Source organism: Engystomops pustulosus, chromosome 3 (genome assembly GCF_040894005.1).
Source record: "Engystomops pustulosus chromosome 3, aEngPut4.maternal, whole genome shotgun sequence".
Classification (NCBI taxonomy): Eukaryota; Metazoa; Chordata; class Amphibia; order Anura; family Leptodactylidae; genus Engystomops; species Engystomops pustulosus.
Genome location: NC_092413.1, coordinates 11158955 through 11173357, shown reverse-complemented (window position 1 = coordinate 11173357; position 14403 = coordinate 11158955). Strand labels below are relative to the sequence as shown.

The following is a 14403-nucleotide window of genomic DNA, read 5'->3' as shown; positions in this document are numbered from 1 at the left end:
CTGCAAGAGCAAAAGTCCAGACCATTTGATAGAGCCTGTGAACGCTGGAGACAGGATATCCCTGACCTGTCAGATGATGACTGGAGGGAAGTCGAACTGTCCTACTTCACATCTGTAGTGAGTGCGAGGGACTTCCTGATCCAATCTAAATTCCTCCATCGAGTATACTTCACCCCTGCTAGACTATTCCGCATGGGAGCAATGCCCAATGATCTTTGCTTTCGCTGTCAGGCTGAAGTCGGATCCTTCCTGCATTGTGTCTGGTCCTGCCCTAGGGTCCATGTCTTCTGGTCCGAAGTGCTGGAGTTCCTAAATGTACACTTTGATTTCCCACGATTACTGTCTCCCTCTGTGTGTCTCCTCGGTATCATAAATGAAGTCATCAATGGCCACTATGACAAAATTTTCTTTAGGTTTGTATTATACTACGCCCGAAAAGTGGTGGTGATGACCTGGAAGGACCAGGAGCCCCCTCCGTTAAAAAGATGGATACTACTTATTAACAGTGTCATTCCCCACTACCGGTCCCTGTATACCAACAGGAAGTGTCCCCAGAAGTTTGATCGCATCTGGTCCAGATGGTGCGCGACTCCCCATACTGCCTTATAATCACGTGTGATATATACTCCTCTCCATGATGAAGGAGACTGAGCGTGCTGGTGTGTGTGTGTGTGTGTGTGACTGATTGTCTATGTGTCAATAGTTATTTGTGTTGTATCAGGATGTCTGGCTGTAGTATCCTGCTGTCATTTACTGTAATATCCCTCGGTTAGTTTTGAAACGCAGTAAGAACCTGATTGTTACCATGGTTGTTGCTTAATAATCCTGTAATGGGGGGAAAGAAATATGTGACAGACAATCTTGTTCTTCGATTTTGTTTATTTTAATTGTATAAAATTTCAAAATTGCAAAAATAAATTCTTTTAAAAATAAAAAAAAGATAAGATGACAAAGGCCAATAACAAAATATAGTTCTCCATGGACATTATTCATATTTCTGTATGCATCCAGGGGCAGAGAGATGGCCGCCAGGACCACCTGATGGCTCATGGATTAGTGGTTTTTTTTGTACATTATATGGTTTTTTGTTGGGTTTTCTAATGACATACTTGAAATTATGGGCACATATAAACACTTTTTTGTGCAATATCCACCACAATGTAAATGTGTGGCCGGTATATGGCCACGGGAGAGGGAGGGGCTACTGCCACGGCCTGGTATATTAGGGCCAGTGGTTTATCTTTCATTTTTGTTGCCTGGTCTGGGGTCTGAGATTATTTTAAGGGACGTCTTTGTCTTCTTAACACTTTTAGGATAATGATGTGGGGTCGCATTCATTTTAGGAGACTGGTTTGGTGTTTGGGCTAATATTAGTAGTCTGAGTAAATATTAGGTGTCTGGTCTGGGGTCTCATTCATTTTAGGGATACAGTTTAGGGTTTAGATGGTCTTGGGGTCTGCACTGCAGATGACTGGTATGGTGTATCCTTAATAAATATTAGGTGTCGGGTTTGGGGTCTGATGGTTTGGGATATGAATTAAACTTAGGGGTCTGTGTGAATGATTTCGACTAAATATTATATACCACAGGACCTACCTATAGGCACAGCCGTCCTATACCATGTGACTATACACAATGTAAAGGCAGCATCCACACAGCCGTACGCATAGATTTCCATAAATTGAGAAGCCGCTGAAAAAGTTGAGATAAAACTGCAGCTTGTGAATACGACCCAACCTGACCGCTACACGGATTAGATCCAAGCTGACAATCAGGGACGCTTCATCAGACACAGAGATTCGTGGCCCTCACTATCTGCTCAACAGGACGACAAACATGTCTAACCGGATTATTATCGTCTTCTGGGGGATAAAGTTACAGGAAACTCTAGAAAGTTTGGCAAATACCAGGAGACAAGTTCTACTCACGTGTAAATGACAAACTTATGGGGTTGGAAAAACTTTTTAATACTTATTAATATGTTCTGGGACTGCACCCATCAGCTGGAACCAATAAAAATTTGTTTCCATGTAGATTGACCGAGACGTCATTGGGTAAATTATTCGGAAGTGGCACAAGATGTGACACAGGCGGATTTATGGTTGTATAAATAAATCACTTTTTCCAGAACAGCGCCCCCTCTGCTCCATGGCTGTGCCTGGTTACAACACCATTATAGTAAACAGTGACCACACACAGCAGGTTCATTACAATGTGATGCAGCTGAGAAACAGGACCGAGTAGGATCGGACCACCATCAAACGTGCCGAAGGGGCCTGGCCTGGGGTCTGAATTCATTTTATGTACCTGGCATGAAAATCTGAATTCCCTTTCTGGGTCTCAATTCTTATTAGAGGCCTGAGTATCATATTAGAGGCTAGGTCTTGGGTATGGATTTACTTTAGGGGCTCTGCCTGGGGTCTGAATTAATTTTAGAGGCCTCATCTAGTATATGAATTCATTTTAGAGGCTTGGTCTAGACTGTAGGACATGAATTTATTTTGGAGGCTTGGTCTGGGGTCTGAATTTATTTTATGTTCCTGGCTTGGTCTGGGGTCTGAATTTATTTTATGTTCCTGGCTTGGTCTGGGGTCTGAATTTATTTTATGTTCCTGGCATGGGAATCTGAATTCTGTTTTGGGGCCTCAATTCATTTTAAAGGCCTCATCTAAAGAATAAACAAATTTTAGAAGCTTGGGGATATATATTCATTTTACGCACCTGTTCTAGAGTATGGAATCATTTTACAGAATTGGTCTTGGGTCTGAACTCATTTTAGAGGCTCGGTCTAGGGGTATATATTCATTTTAGGGACCTGTTCTAGCATATGGAATCATTTTACAGAATTAGTCTGAGCCCTTATTCATTTTAGAGGTTTGGTCTAGATATGGATTAATTTTAGGGGCCCGGTCTGGGGTCTGAATTCATTTTAAAGGCTTGGTCTAGACCAGTGATGGCAAACCTTTTAGACACCGAGTGCCCAAACTACAACTAAAACCTGCGTATTTTTCGCAAAGTGCCAATGCGACAATTTAAGCAGTAACTTATTACCCCTGCTCTTTCACAAATTTAAATAATATAGGCACCTGAGGACACCAATACAGTAGAAAGAAGGAGAGGAAGTTTGGATGATAATTGTAGCTTCCTTCTAGGGTCCTGGGCTGCCTGGGAGTGCAAGAGGCCTTGAGTCCTGTCTGGTAAACTCTACCCTAGGGTGATGGCAAGGGTGCCCATATAGAGGGCTCTGAGTGCCACCTCTGGCACCCGTGCCATAGGTTCGCCACCACTGGTCTAGACTCTAGAACATGAATTTATTTTGGAATCTTGGTCTGGGATCGGAATTCATTTTGTGTTCCTGGCATGGGAATGTGAATTCCCTTTTTGGGTCTCAATTCGCTTTAGAGGCCTCATCTAAAGAATAAACAAATTTTAGAAGCTTGGTCTAGGGTTATATATTCGTTTTACGGACCTGTTCTAGAGTATGGAATCATTTTACAGAATTGGTCTGGGTCCTTATTCATTTTAGAGTCCTGGTCTAGGGGTATATATTCATTTTAGGGTCCTGTTGTAGCATATGGAATCATTTTACAGAATTGGTCTGGGTCCTTATTCATTTTAGAGTCCTGGTCTAGGGGTATATATTCATTTTACGGACCTGTTGTAGCATATAGAATCATTTACAGAATTAGTCTTGGTCCTTATTCATTTTAGAGTCTTGGTCTAGGTATGGATTCATTTTAGGGTCCCGGCCTGGGGTCTGAATTCATTTTAGAGTCCTCATCTAGAATATGAATATATTTTAGAGGTTTGGTCTGGGGTCTGAGCTTATTTTCAGATATAAGATTCTTTAGAACAGCGATCTCCAACTGCCAGGACGTCGGCCAAAAATCTTAACTTGAAAAAAAAAAAAATTTGGCACTTACCTCTGGCGCTCCTCTTCATCCCTTGGCTCAGACTTCCGACTTCATCTCTCCTCAATTTCCAGGCAATGCTAGCAGAGACACGTCTATGCTCTCTGCCCGCACGCACCCGCTAGATATGGAGTATTTGTGGGGAACACAATTTTTTTTTCAAATTTTTTTTCATGGCCCCCAGGAAAACATTTTTAGGTGCAGACAGTTCCCAGATAAAAAAAAAGTTGGGTAACATCGCTTTATAAGGTGCTGCTACCAAATTAGAGATCAGCACTATCGAATGTGTACGGGGTTTGTCAGGATTCCCCCAATTGCAGAAATTGAGAAAAAGGATTTTAGAATGAACCCCAATCCTTATGTGACCCCCTCAAACACATATATACGTAAAGCACATGCAAAACCTAGATTTACTAAAACTAATGTTTGAAGCAAAACTTTTTCCAACTCTTTACACCCTCCCTCCTGCAGCTCAATGTAACCTTATACGAGAACACTCGCCCCATCCCATAGACAGTGAAAGGCTCCTTGTTGCCTCCTTCCTGGACGGGAAAGTACGTGGATGAAAACGCCTCCGAAATCACAGATGTTTATGAGTTGAATGCCGAGACCCTGACACCACCTATACCCATTTCTGGGACCTCCTTCCCAAATCCTCTGATTAGGCAGTTACCTGTTATTCCACGTGACTGATCACACTGTCATGTGAACACAACCCAAGGCCCCAATTATGAAATATCCTGCAGTCATAATACAGACTCCTGATAAGGAAGACGTTATAGCTCCAGCCCCCGGACCCCAAAACTGATCCATAAAACTGAATCTATCACGGTCGTGTTATACTTGTCTTACTTGTTCCAGATAAATCCCTGTAGGGCGAGCGCCTTATCCCCAAATTTCCCATTGTCTTCTGTCTATTTCGGCTCTAATTATATGCGTTCAGGCTACGGCCTTGTGCACACTGAGCGGGAGCCCAGCTATTACCATACGGGTCACACAAAGCTTCTACATTATCCATAGGGATATGGACCTGGCAATAGATTTTTCCATCCTGTGTGAGTGCACCCTAATAAGTTGGTCTTGGGTGGCAGACAAGGTCATATAGGAGGGTCCCAAAACTGCGCTGTGTGAACTACTACTCTTATCCGCAGTATGTCACATGTAGGGTCTAACAGAGGGATATATGTGACATTTCACACATCAGATCTGCAGAGCGTTTAACTCTTTACGCCTCCATTGATTCTACGTAAGGGAGGACAGAGAGCTCAGTGGGTACATCCCATCTAATGGGGCACATCCACATGATGCAATGATTATTCCTGTTTTACAAACTGCTGGGAAATTCAGCCATAGGAGTCTACATAACCACTGATTCCGTCCCTGTGGTGCCTAATACATTAAAGGAAATCTACCAACAAAATCCATCCTGATAAACCAGGGACATTACTCATAGATCCAGGCACAGGGAATGTGATAATCATCCTATATTTGTTATCCATGGCCTCCTTCCTTCTAAAATCAACTTTCATAAATATTCTAAGGAGCCAGAATGGCTCTGGGGGGTGTTACCAGAAGAACTCCATGTTGCAGCTTCACAGGCTGTTACACTGGGAGAGACAGTGTAACAGCCTGTGAAGCTACAGCACGGAGGGGCTCTAGAGATGCCCCCCAGAGTCCTTTTAGCTTATTAGAATGACTATAAACGTTGATTTTAGAAGATAGGATGCCATGGATAACAAATATAAGAGGATTAAATCACAGTCACGGTGCCTGGGTCTATAGTGATAAAGCCCCTGATTTTATCATTATGGATTTTGATTAAATAGGATGCGATTTTCACAGATCCGCATGGGGGGGGGGGGGGCGGTAGAAACCACGGAGCAGGTCAGTGTTTTCCGTGTTTGTGGCTTGAGCCTTCCCATAGCAGACATGAAAAAGACGGACGCCACACAGACATCATTCGTGTGCATTCTGTATGAGCATCAGATCATCTGCTAGTTAACATAATCATGTGACCCTTCAAGCGGCTGAGATAATATTTGCCAAGCTTCAGTTTTTTGGGGTTTTTTTGCAGATGACATACGAGTGACACGTGGAAAGCTTTTGCGGACATAAGACGCGGCAATGTATTACGCACGGACGCCACGCAGACAGCAAAAACAGAGCACAGATCCCAAGGACATCACACGGGAAGTTTACACTGAACTTTCTTTATGGAAGGGGAAAAATTTGTCACTTTGTGTATTTTAAGTCATTTCCTGGTCCAAAATCTTTTGTCCCATTTTCTAAATTTTAATCATTTGCAAAATGGCAAATGGAGGCCACGTATCCGTCCTGTGTAGACCACGTATCCGACCTGTGTAGACCAACCCCTGGAGTGAGGGACCACTCACACATTGGCCATGTACCGAGTCCCGTGATTGGCTGACTGACCTAGTGGTCTTGGTCTAGATCAGCCGTTCTCAACCTATAAGTCGCGACCCGTTTGGTCGCTCACCTATTGGCTCTGCCCACATGTATATGCGTCTTTAAGACCCACGTAGATTTGATTGGGAATCTCTCAGGCACTGCCAGCGCAATAACGCCCCACGCTGACAGTGTCATTACACAGGAGAGATGCACAAGACCTGGCGAGGCTATGGGAGTGTGAACAGGTACGTACTTTTGACTGCTGGCTATGGCACTGTGACTACCGAGGGCAGTCCCTGTGACTACCGAGGGCAGTCCCTGTGACTACCGAGGGCAGTCCCTGTGACTACCGAGGGCAGTCCCTGTGACTACCGAGGGCAGTCCCTGTGACTACCGAGGGCAGTCCCTGTGACTACCGAGGGCAGTCCCTGTGACTACCGAGGGCAGTCCCTGTGACTACCGAGGGCAGTCCCTGTGACTACCGAGGGCAGTCCCTGTGACTACCGGCTACTGGGGATATTCCTGTAACTAGCGACTACTGAAGGCATCACTGTGACAAATGGCTACTGGGGTCATAACTGTGACTACTGGAGGCAGCTCCAGTAATTACCAGGCTCTACCACAGGACAGAGGGAGGCGCTATTTCAAGCCAGGGCTCTACTGTTATTAAGGTGATGTATGGAGCCAAGTAGGTAAATATTGTATCAGTGATAACACGATATTCCGGCAGAGGCTGCGGAGCTTTATGAACTTTTTACAAAATGGAAAGGGGGCAGATATTTATGTCCGACATCATAGCAAAGTCACACATACTGCCCCCCACCACCGCCACTACACAGTATATAATATACAGCTATACACTGACCCCCCCACTACACAGTATATAATATACAGCTATACACTGACCCCCCCACTACACAGTATATAATATACAGCTATACACTGACCCCCCACTACACAGTATATAATATACAGCTATACACTGACCCCCCCACTACACAGTATATAATATACAGCTATACACTGACCCCCCACTACACAGTATATAATATACAGCTATACACTGACCCCCCACTACACAGTATATAATATACAGCTGTACACTGACCCCTCACTACACAGTATATAATATACAGCTATACACTGACCCCTCACTACACAGTATATAATATACAGCTATACACTGACCCCCCCCCCACTACACAGTATATAATATACAGCTATACACTGACCCCCCACTACACAGTATATAATATACAGCTGTACACTGACCCCTCACTACACAGTATATAATATACAGCTGTACACTGACCCCTCACTACACAGTATATAATATACAGCTATACACTGACCCCTCACTACACAGTATATAATATACAGCTATACACTGACCCCCCCCCACTACACAGTATATAATATACAGCTATACACTGACCCCTCACTACACAGTATATAATATACAGCTATACACTGACCCCCCCACTACACAGTATATAATATACAGCTATACACTGACCCCCCCACTACACAGTATATAATATACAGCTATACACTGACCCCCCCACTACACAGTATATAATATACAGCTATACACTGACCCCCCCCCCCCACTACACAGTATATAATATACAGCTATACACTGACCCCCCCCCCACTACACAGTATATAATATACAGCTATACACTGACCCCCCCCCCCACTACACAGTATATAATATACAGCTATACACTGACCCCCCACTACACAGTATATAATATACAGCTATACACTGACCCCCCCCCACTACACAGTATATAATATACAGCTATACACTGACCCCCCCCCCACTACACAGTATATAATATACAGCTATACACTGACCCCCCCCACTACACAGTATATAATATACAGCTATACACTGACCCCCCCCACTACACTGTGTATATATATACTGCTATACCCTGACCCCCACTACACAGTATATAATATACAGCTATACACTGACCCCCCCCCACTACACTGTGTATATATATACTGCTATACCCTGACCCCCACTACACAGTATATAATATACAGCTATACACTGACCCCCCCCCCACTACACAGTATATAATATACAGCTATACACTGACCCCCCCCCCCACAGTATATAATATACAGCTATACACTGACCCCCCCCCACTACACAGTATATAATATACAGCTATACACTGACCCCCCCCCCACTACACAGTATATAATATACAGCTATACACTGACCCCCCCCCCACTACACAGTATATAATATACAGCTATACACTGACCCCCCACTACACAGTATATAATATACAGCTATACACTGACCCCCCACTACACAGTATATAATATACAGCTATACACTGACCCCCCACTACACAGTATATAATATACAGCTATACACCGACCCACCACTACACTGTGTATATATATACTGCTATACCCTATGTCACTTTGCTGGAAAGTTTCTGAGGTTTGGTGAGAGTCTTTGCCCCTGTCTGAGCCTGTGATGTCCCCTCTGTCTGTGCCATGGAATCACACAGATCTTACACCAACTTCTGGAAAGTTTGTGATGAATAATCTTCCCCATGCCCCGTGTCATATGGTGGAGCCAGACAGATGCAATGAGCCCCTTCCCCCAGCAGTCACACAGGAGGGGTGCAGGCACTTACCTGCGCTCTGCGGCCCCCGGTACATGGGGGGAGGGAGGGAGGGGCGGCCGGTAGGTCGGGGGCTCCGCGGGTCACTTGTTGTTACAATGTGTCGGTGAAGCAGCTGCTCCCGGAGCGCCAGGACTGGGAGGAGAGGGAGTGCTGCTGCGCATGCTCAGTAACTGTGCGGGTCATGTGCGGGCTGTGTATATAGTGAATAGTATATACTGTGTATATAAGAGCCCGGTGCACTAGTTATACTGTACTGCTGTACTGTGTGTGTAGTGTATACTGTATATAAGACCTCTGTGCACTAGTTTTACTGTACTGCTGTACTGTGTGTGTAGTTTATACTGTATATAAGACCTATGTGCACTAGTTATACTGTACTGTATGTATGGTATGTAGTATATACTGTATATAAGACCTCTGTGCACTAGTTTTACTGTACTGCTGTACTGTGTGTGTAGTGTATACTGTATATAAGACCCATGTGCACTAGTTATATTCTATGCTCCCTGCAGTTAGCGTTAGGTATGTAATCATATCTTTGTGTATATAGTAAGCAGCAGTGAATTATGGATTTTGCACTGGGAGCAGTCCTCACACTGCTGTGCTCTGTGCTAGGTATGTCACCGCTACATACACAATCCAAGAGGGAGGTCATTATAGGATGTTTTAGATTTTACAGTCTCCCCTGCTAATTAGTCTTAGTTGACACATTGTGTTACGTTTTTGTAACCCCTTAATGCGTTATGACGTACATGTACGTCATAATGTCGTTAAGAATGTATGTAGAGGGGTCTCTTCATAAATGGTGGGTGTTGGCTTCATTATACAGCAAACACCCACCACTGACACCCACGATTGGTGTTAACCCTTTACCTGCGGCTGGCAGGTCACTTCTCGTGACACCATCGGGGAGCGATGATCCCTTCCCCTGGCAGCCTCTGTTACCAAAAGGTTGTACAGTCCCCAAATCGGTAGCAATGTAAACGTCATTGCGTCCCGCACTAAACAACGCTTAAAACAGCTCTGTATGACGAAGTGTTAAAAAGTTATTGGTGTCAGAATAGGGCAAATATTAAGAATTCAGTTTTTTTGTACAAAAACTTAAAGGAAAAGAAAATTCTGAAATGTCAATCCCCTTGTGATGTTTACACAATAAAGATCATTTTGACCCCTTATGATACTCAGTGTTATTGCTGTTTTAGCTTCTATCTCTTAGTGATGGTCAGTGTAAGATTCCAGAGTGTTAGCGAGGACTCTCTAAGCGGGCACTTCATGATCCCTCTGTGCTATGAGATGCTGACAATGTGCTTAGATTATCTGGGTACAGGGTTATATACACTTGCATTTAGTTTCTGAACGATCTACTAGTATCTGACACATAGAAAGATATGAGACAGATCAGAGATGATGAGATCCATGAGATGGATATAACACACAATGACACTCTCAGCTCTGCTATATCTCAGCTATAACACACACAGCTCTGCTATATACCTCCTTCCCCTGGATAAAGATCTTCACTGTAGCTTTCATGCAAGTCTCTGCATGCTGCTTACAACCTGTGTAAATTTGACCCACAGAATAAAGTAGAGGTGTCATTTGGAGCGCACAGTGAAAGTTGTAAAAACAGGGCCCACAAGAAATCTTTGAAATCTTTATTTTCTCAGGTTTGCCCTTGAGGGAGATTTAGAAGAAACCCCCATATACATCAGCCAGTCCAACAGAAATTAGAGGGTTCAGCTAAACTATAATATGTCCGAGCTATGGGAATTCATATCTATGTGTAGTTAGGGTCCCTGCCACCAGGGGGCTCCTGCTGCAGGTCAATCAGACTGTGTGGTGACAGTCCCCATGATAAGAATCAGGATTGTCCTCGGGTCATGTACCCACACGGTGTGATCACAGATATGTACAGCCATAAGTATATACAGCCTGCGGACCCCTGTGCCCGGCACCCCCCTGCACAGAGCTGACACTCCGCTGCTATGTGCAGTCTGGGTGACACATGTGACATATAATACTACACACTGCAGCAGGAAACATGCAACTTCCTATTACAATTAAAGGGGTATTTGGGTTTTAAAAAACTAATCAAATATGGGGTTTGCCCATGAAATAAAGTTCTAAAATTTCAACCCCCTAGTGATGTTTACACAATAAATATCATTTCCAATCTCTAACGTTACAATGTCACTCAGTGTTATTGCTGTTCTAGTTCCTATCACTCAGTGATGGTCAGTGTAAGATCCCAGAGTGTAAGCAGGGACTCTCTGAGCAGACACTTCATGATTCCTCTAGTGCTATGAGATGCTGTGTGCTGACAATGTGCTTAGATTATCAGGGTACAGGGTTGATCTACACTTTTACTTAGCTTCTGAACATTGTACCAGTATCTGACACATAGGAAGAGAGATGAGAAAGATCAGAGTCACGAGATGGAAATAAGACAATGTTACTCCCTAGTGTGCTTTTAGATGACCATCACATATACAGTGTACACAACCATTCTGTCTGTATGATCATCTATACAAGGGCGGTGTTTGTGATTCATAATAAAAGCATTTGTCCATTTACTGTTTCCTCAACAGTGCCACTTCAGTCAACTGATGGTACTGCAGCTAAGCCTCATTTACAGTTCTGTGGAGTCGGTGAGCCAAAACAGTGACTCCGACTCCAACCCCACAGTCCTGTTTTCCTGTTCCCTCTAGCAGTGCTGAGATAAATGCAGGTGCTCCTTCCTGGTGCCTTATTGCTCTAATCTATAGCAGTGGAGCCTGAACAGGTACATAAAGTGCAGCACATATTCATCTCATCTGAAAGAGGGATCAGGGATGCACAAGCCGCGCCAACAGGTCGCATGCAGCCTGTTAAACCATGACTGCCGACAGTCCTATGAGAACTTCCATAACTCATGTAACACAACTGATAGAAGTGTTTTTTGATGCAGGAGGCCGGGTGCAGTGAGAAGTTGTCACTGCTACCAGGTCCTCTCCTGCTGCTCCACTCTGTCTCCTGACACTGGTTGCATGCATTGAGGTCAGGACCCAGAGCAAGGGTGCCAGCAGGAGAAGACTTCAGGAGTGGTAAGTACTTGTCAGCTGTACTGCACTTGATGCTCCTGGGGCCTCTCCTGTTCCCGCACAGTTCTACTCTGGATCCTAATGCCGGCACATGGAGAAGAAAAGCCAGGAAAGGAGAGGATGTACTCATTTCTTTATCTCCTCTGTCCAGTATTATTAGTTTTATGCTCTGGGATCTCCAGTATTATTGTCTGCTATGGGGGTCTCCAGTATTAGCAGTTTTATGCCAGTACTATTATTGTCTGCCTTGAATACAGTATTTGGTTGCTGGGGTGTTATTTATTGCTCTACTCTGGTATATATGATTTCTAGGGTGGGTATTTTGTGCTGTACTGTGGTTGGTGGTGCATCTAGGGTGCTGGTTACTGCTGCGGCCACTTAGAGTTGAACAGTATGGACTCACCCCTGGCCTACATCCTTAGATGTGGAACAGAATGCACTTACGTTTGTCCAGCGCTCCAGTTCACGGTCTATGAGAGCGCAGGAGCTCCCATTGTATTGAATAAAGGGGCAAGATATATATATATAATCCACCTAACACCCTATCAATCAGTGAGAACTGGATCCATCAACTTTTGTTGTGATTGGTCATGGTCCCAGCAGTCAAAACCCTTCTATTAACCCCTCAAGGACATGGCCCTTTTTCGTTTTTGCATTTTAATTTTTCACTCCTCACCTTCAAAAATCTGTAACTTTTTTTATTTCTCCATGTACAGAGCTCCGTTTGGGCTTGTTTTCTGCGTAACAAATTGCTCTTCATAGTGATGATATTTATTATTCCATGCCGTGTACTGGGAAGCGTTTTCTTGTGGGCTTGGATTTTACAGCTTTCATTGAGCGCCCCAAGTCACATGTCTATTTTATTCTTTGGTTCGGTACGATCACTAGGATACCAAATTTGTACAGGTTTTATAATGTTTTCATACATTTAAAAAAAATTAAAACCTTCTGTACAAAAAAATAATTCTTCATTTTGCCATGTTCTGGCGCTAATAACTTTTTCATACTTCAGTGCACGGAGCTGGGGGTGGTGTCATTTTTTGCGACTTTTGATGACGTTTTTAATGCTATCATTTTGAGGACTGTATGGGCTTTTGATCACTTTTTATAGAATTTTTTTATATTTTTCAAAATGGCAAAAAAAGTGGCATTTTTCGACTTTGGGCACCAATTTCCGTTACGGGGTTAAACGCCGGAAAAATTCGCTAAGATATTTTGATAGATCGGACATTTTGGGACGCGATGATACCTAAAGTGTTTATGATTTTTACTGTTTATTTATATTTTTATCAGTTCTAGGGAAAGGGGGGTGTTTTAAACTTTTACTTTTTTTTACTATTTTTTCATTTATTTATTTTTTACCATTATTTTAGATCCTCCAGGGTAATTTAACCCTACAGGGTCCGATTGCTAATACCATATACTGCAATACTACTGTATTGCAGTATATAGCAATTTTACAATGATTTTTAACAGCCTGCCCTCTGCTGGCTATTATAAATCATTGCACATGGCAAGCCTACGAGTCTCAATGAGACTCTAGGCTGCCATAGCAACCGATCGCCGCCCTCCGATGACATTCCATCCAAGATGGCGGCCGTCGGGTTCGCTGGGAGATGGTGTCGGATGGAAGCTCCCTGTGCACCCTTGTAAAGAAACTGGCGCACGGATGAGACGGACCGCGGGGCGGGACATCAGCAGCGCCGGACGAGGTAAGTACACGATTATTTTTAAATGGCACACCTGAGCCCGGCCCTCAGTAAATGTTTACACCCGGATAACCCCTTTAAATTGTTATCCCCTATCCGGTGGATAAGGAATAGCAATTGCACTTGGTACAACACTTTCTATGGTTCGTAGAGAGGCCCTTATCTCACTGAATACAATAATACAAACTACAGCCCCAGTTTCTGACCTCTACATGGAGTCAACTCTCCAGCTTCCTGGGCTGTGATTAAAGGAAATCTACCAGGGGCATTGTGGGACATGTAGAAACTCCTGGACATTTCATATACAAAAACTTTTTGTATCTTTGTGCAATCCCTCCAGCAGTGGTGGTCGTATCCAAGGACACAGTAAAATATATATATATAGCAGTTTAATGAAACTGAATGTGAATGCCCAGTGAAGGCTCTGGGGGGTGTTACATGAGCCCCTCCTTGCTGTTGCTTCCCAGCATGTTACACTGTCTCGCCTTCCATCCTCCCTTTGTCCAATGTATTCACACACATTGGGAACGTGTAACTACTCCTGCACAGTATAACAGCCTGTAAAGCTGCAGCACGGGGGTGTGGCTGGGGGGGGGGGGGGGGGGGCAGGGATCTGCTAACAACCCCAGGAGTCCTT

At 43.9% G+C, this 14403-nt stretch overlaps 1 protein-coding gene across 1 annotated transcript in view; it reads right to left on the bottom strand.

The window, feature by feature from the left end:
* The window catches only part of TMEM63A (transmembrane protein 63A), a 60500-nt gene extending 51360 nt beyond the window's left edge, over positions 1–9140 (bottom strand). Inside the window, 1 exon segment of the mRNA XM_072140024.1 lies at positions 8987–9140. The gene's annotated coding sequence lies outside the window, so the exon portion shown is untranslated.
* Positions 9141–14403: the final 5263 nt, after the last annotated feature.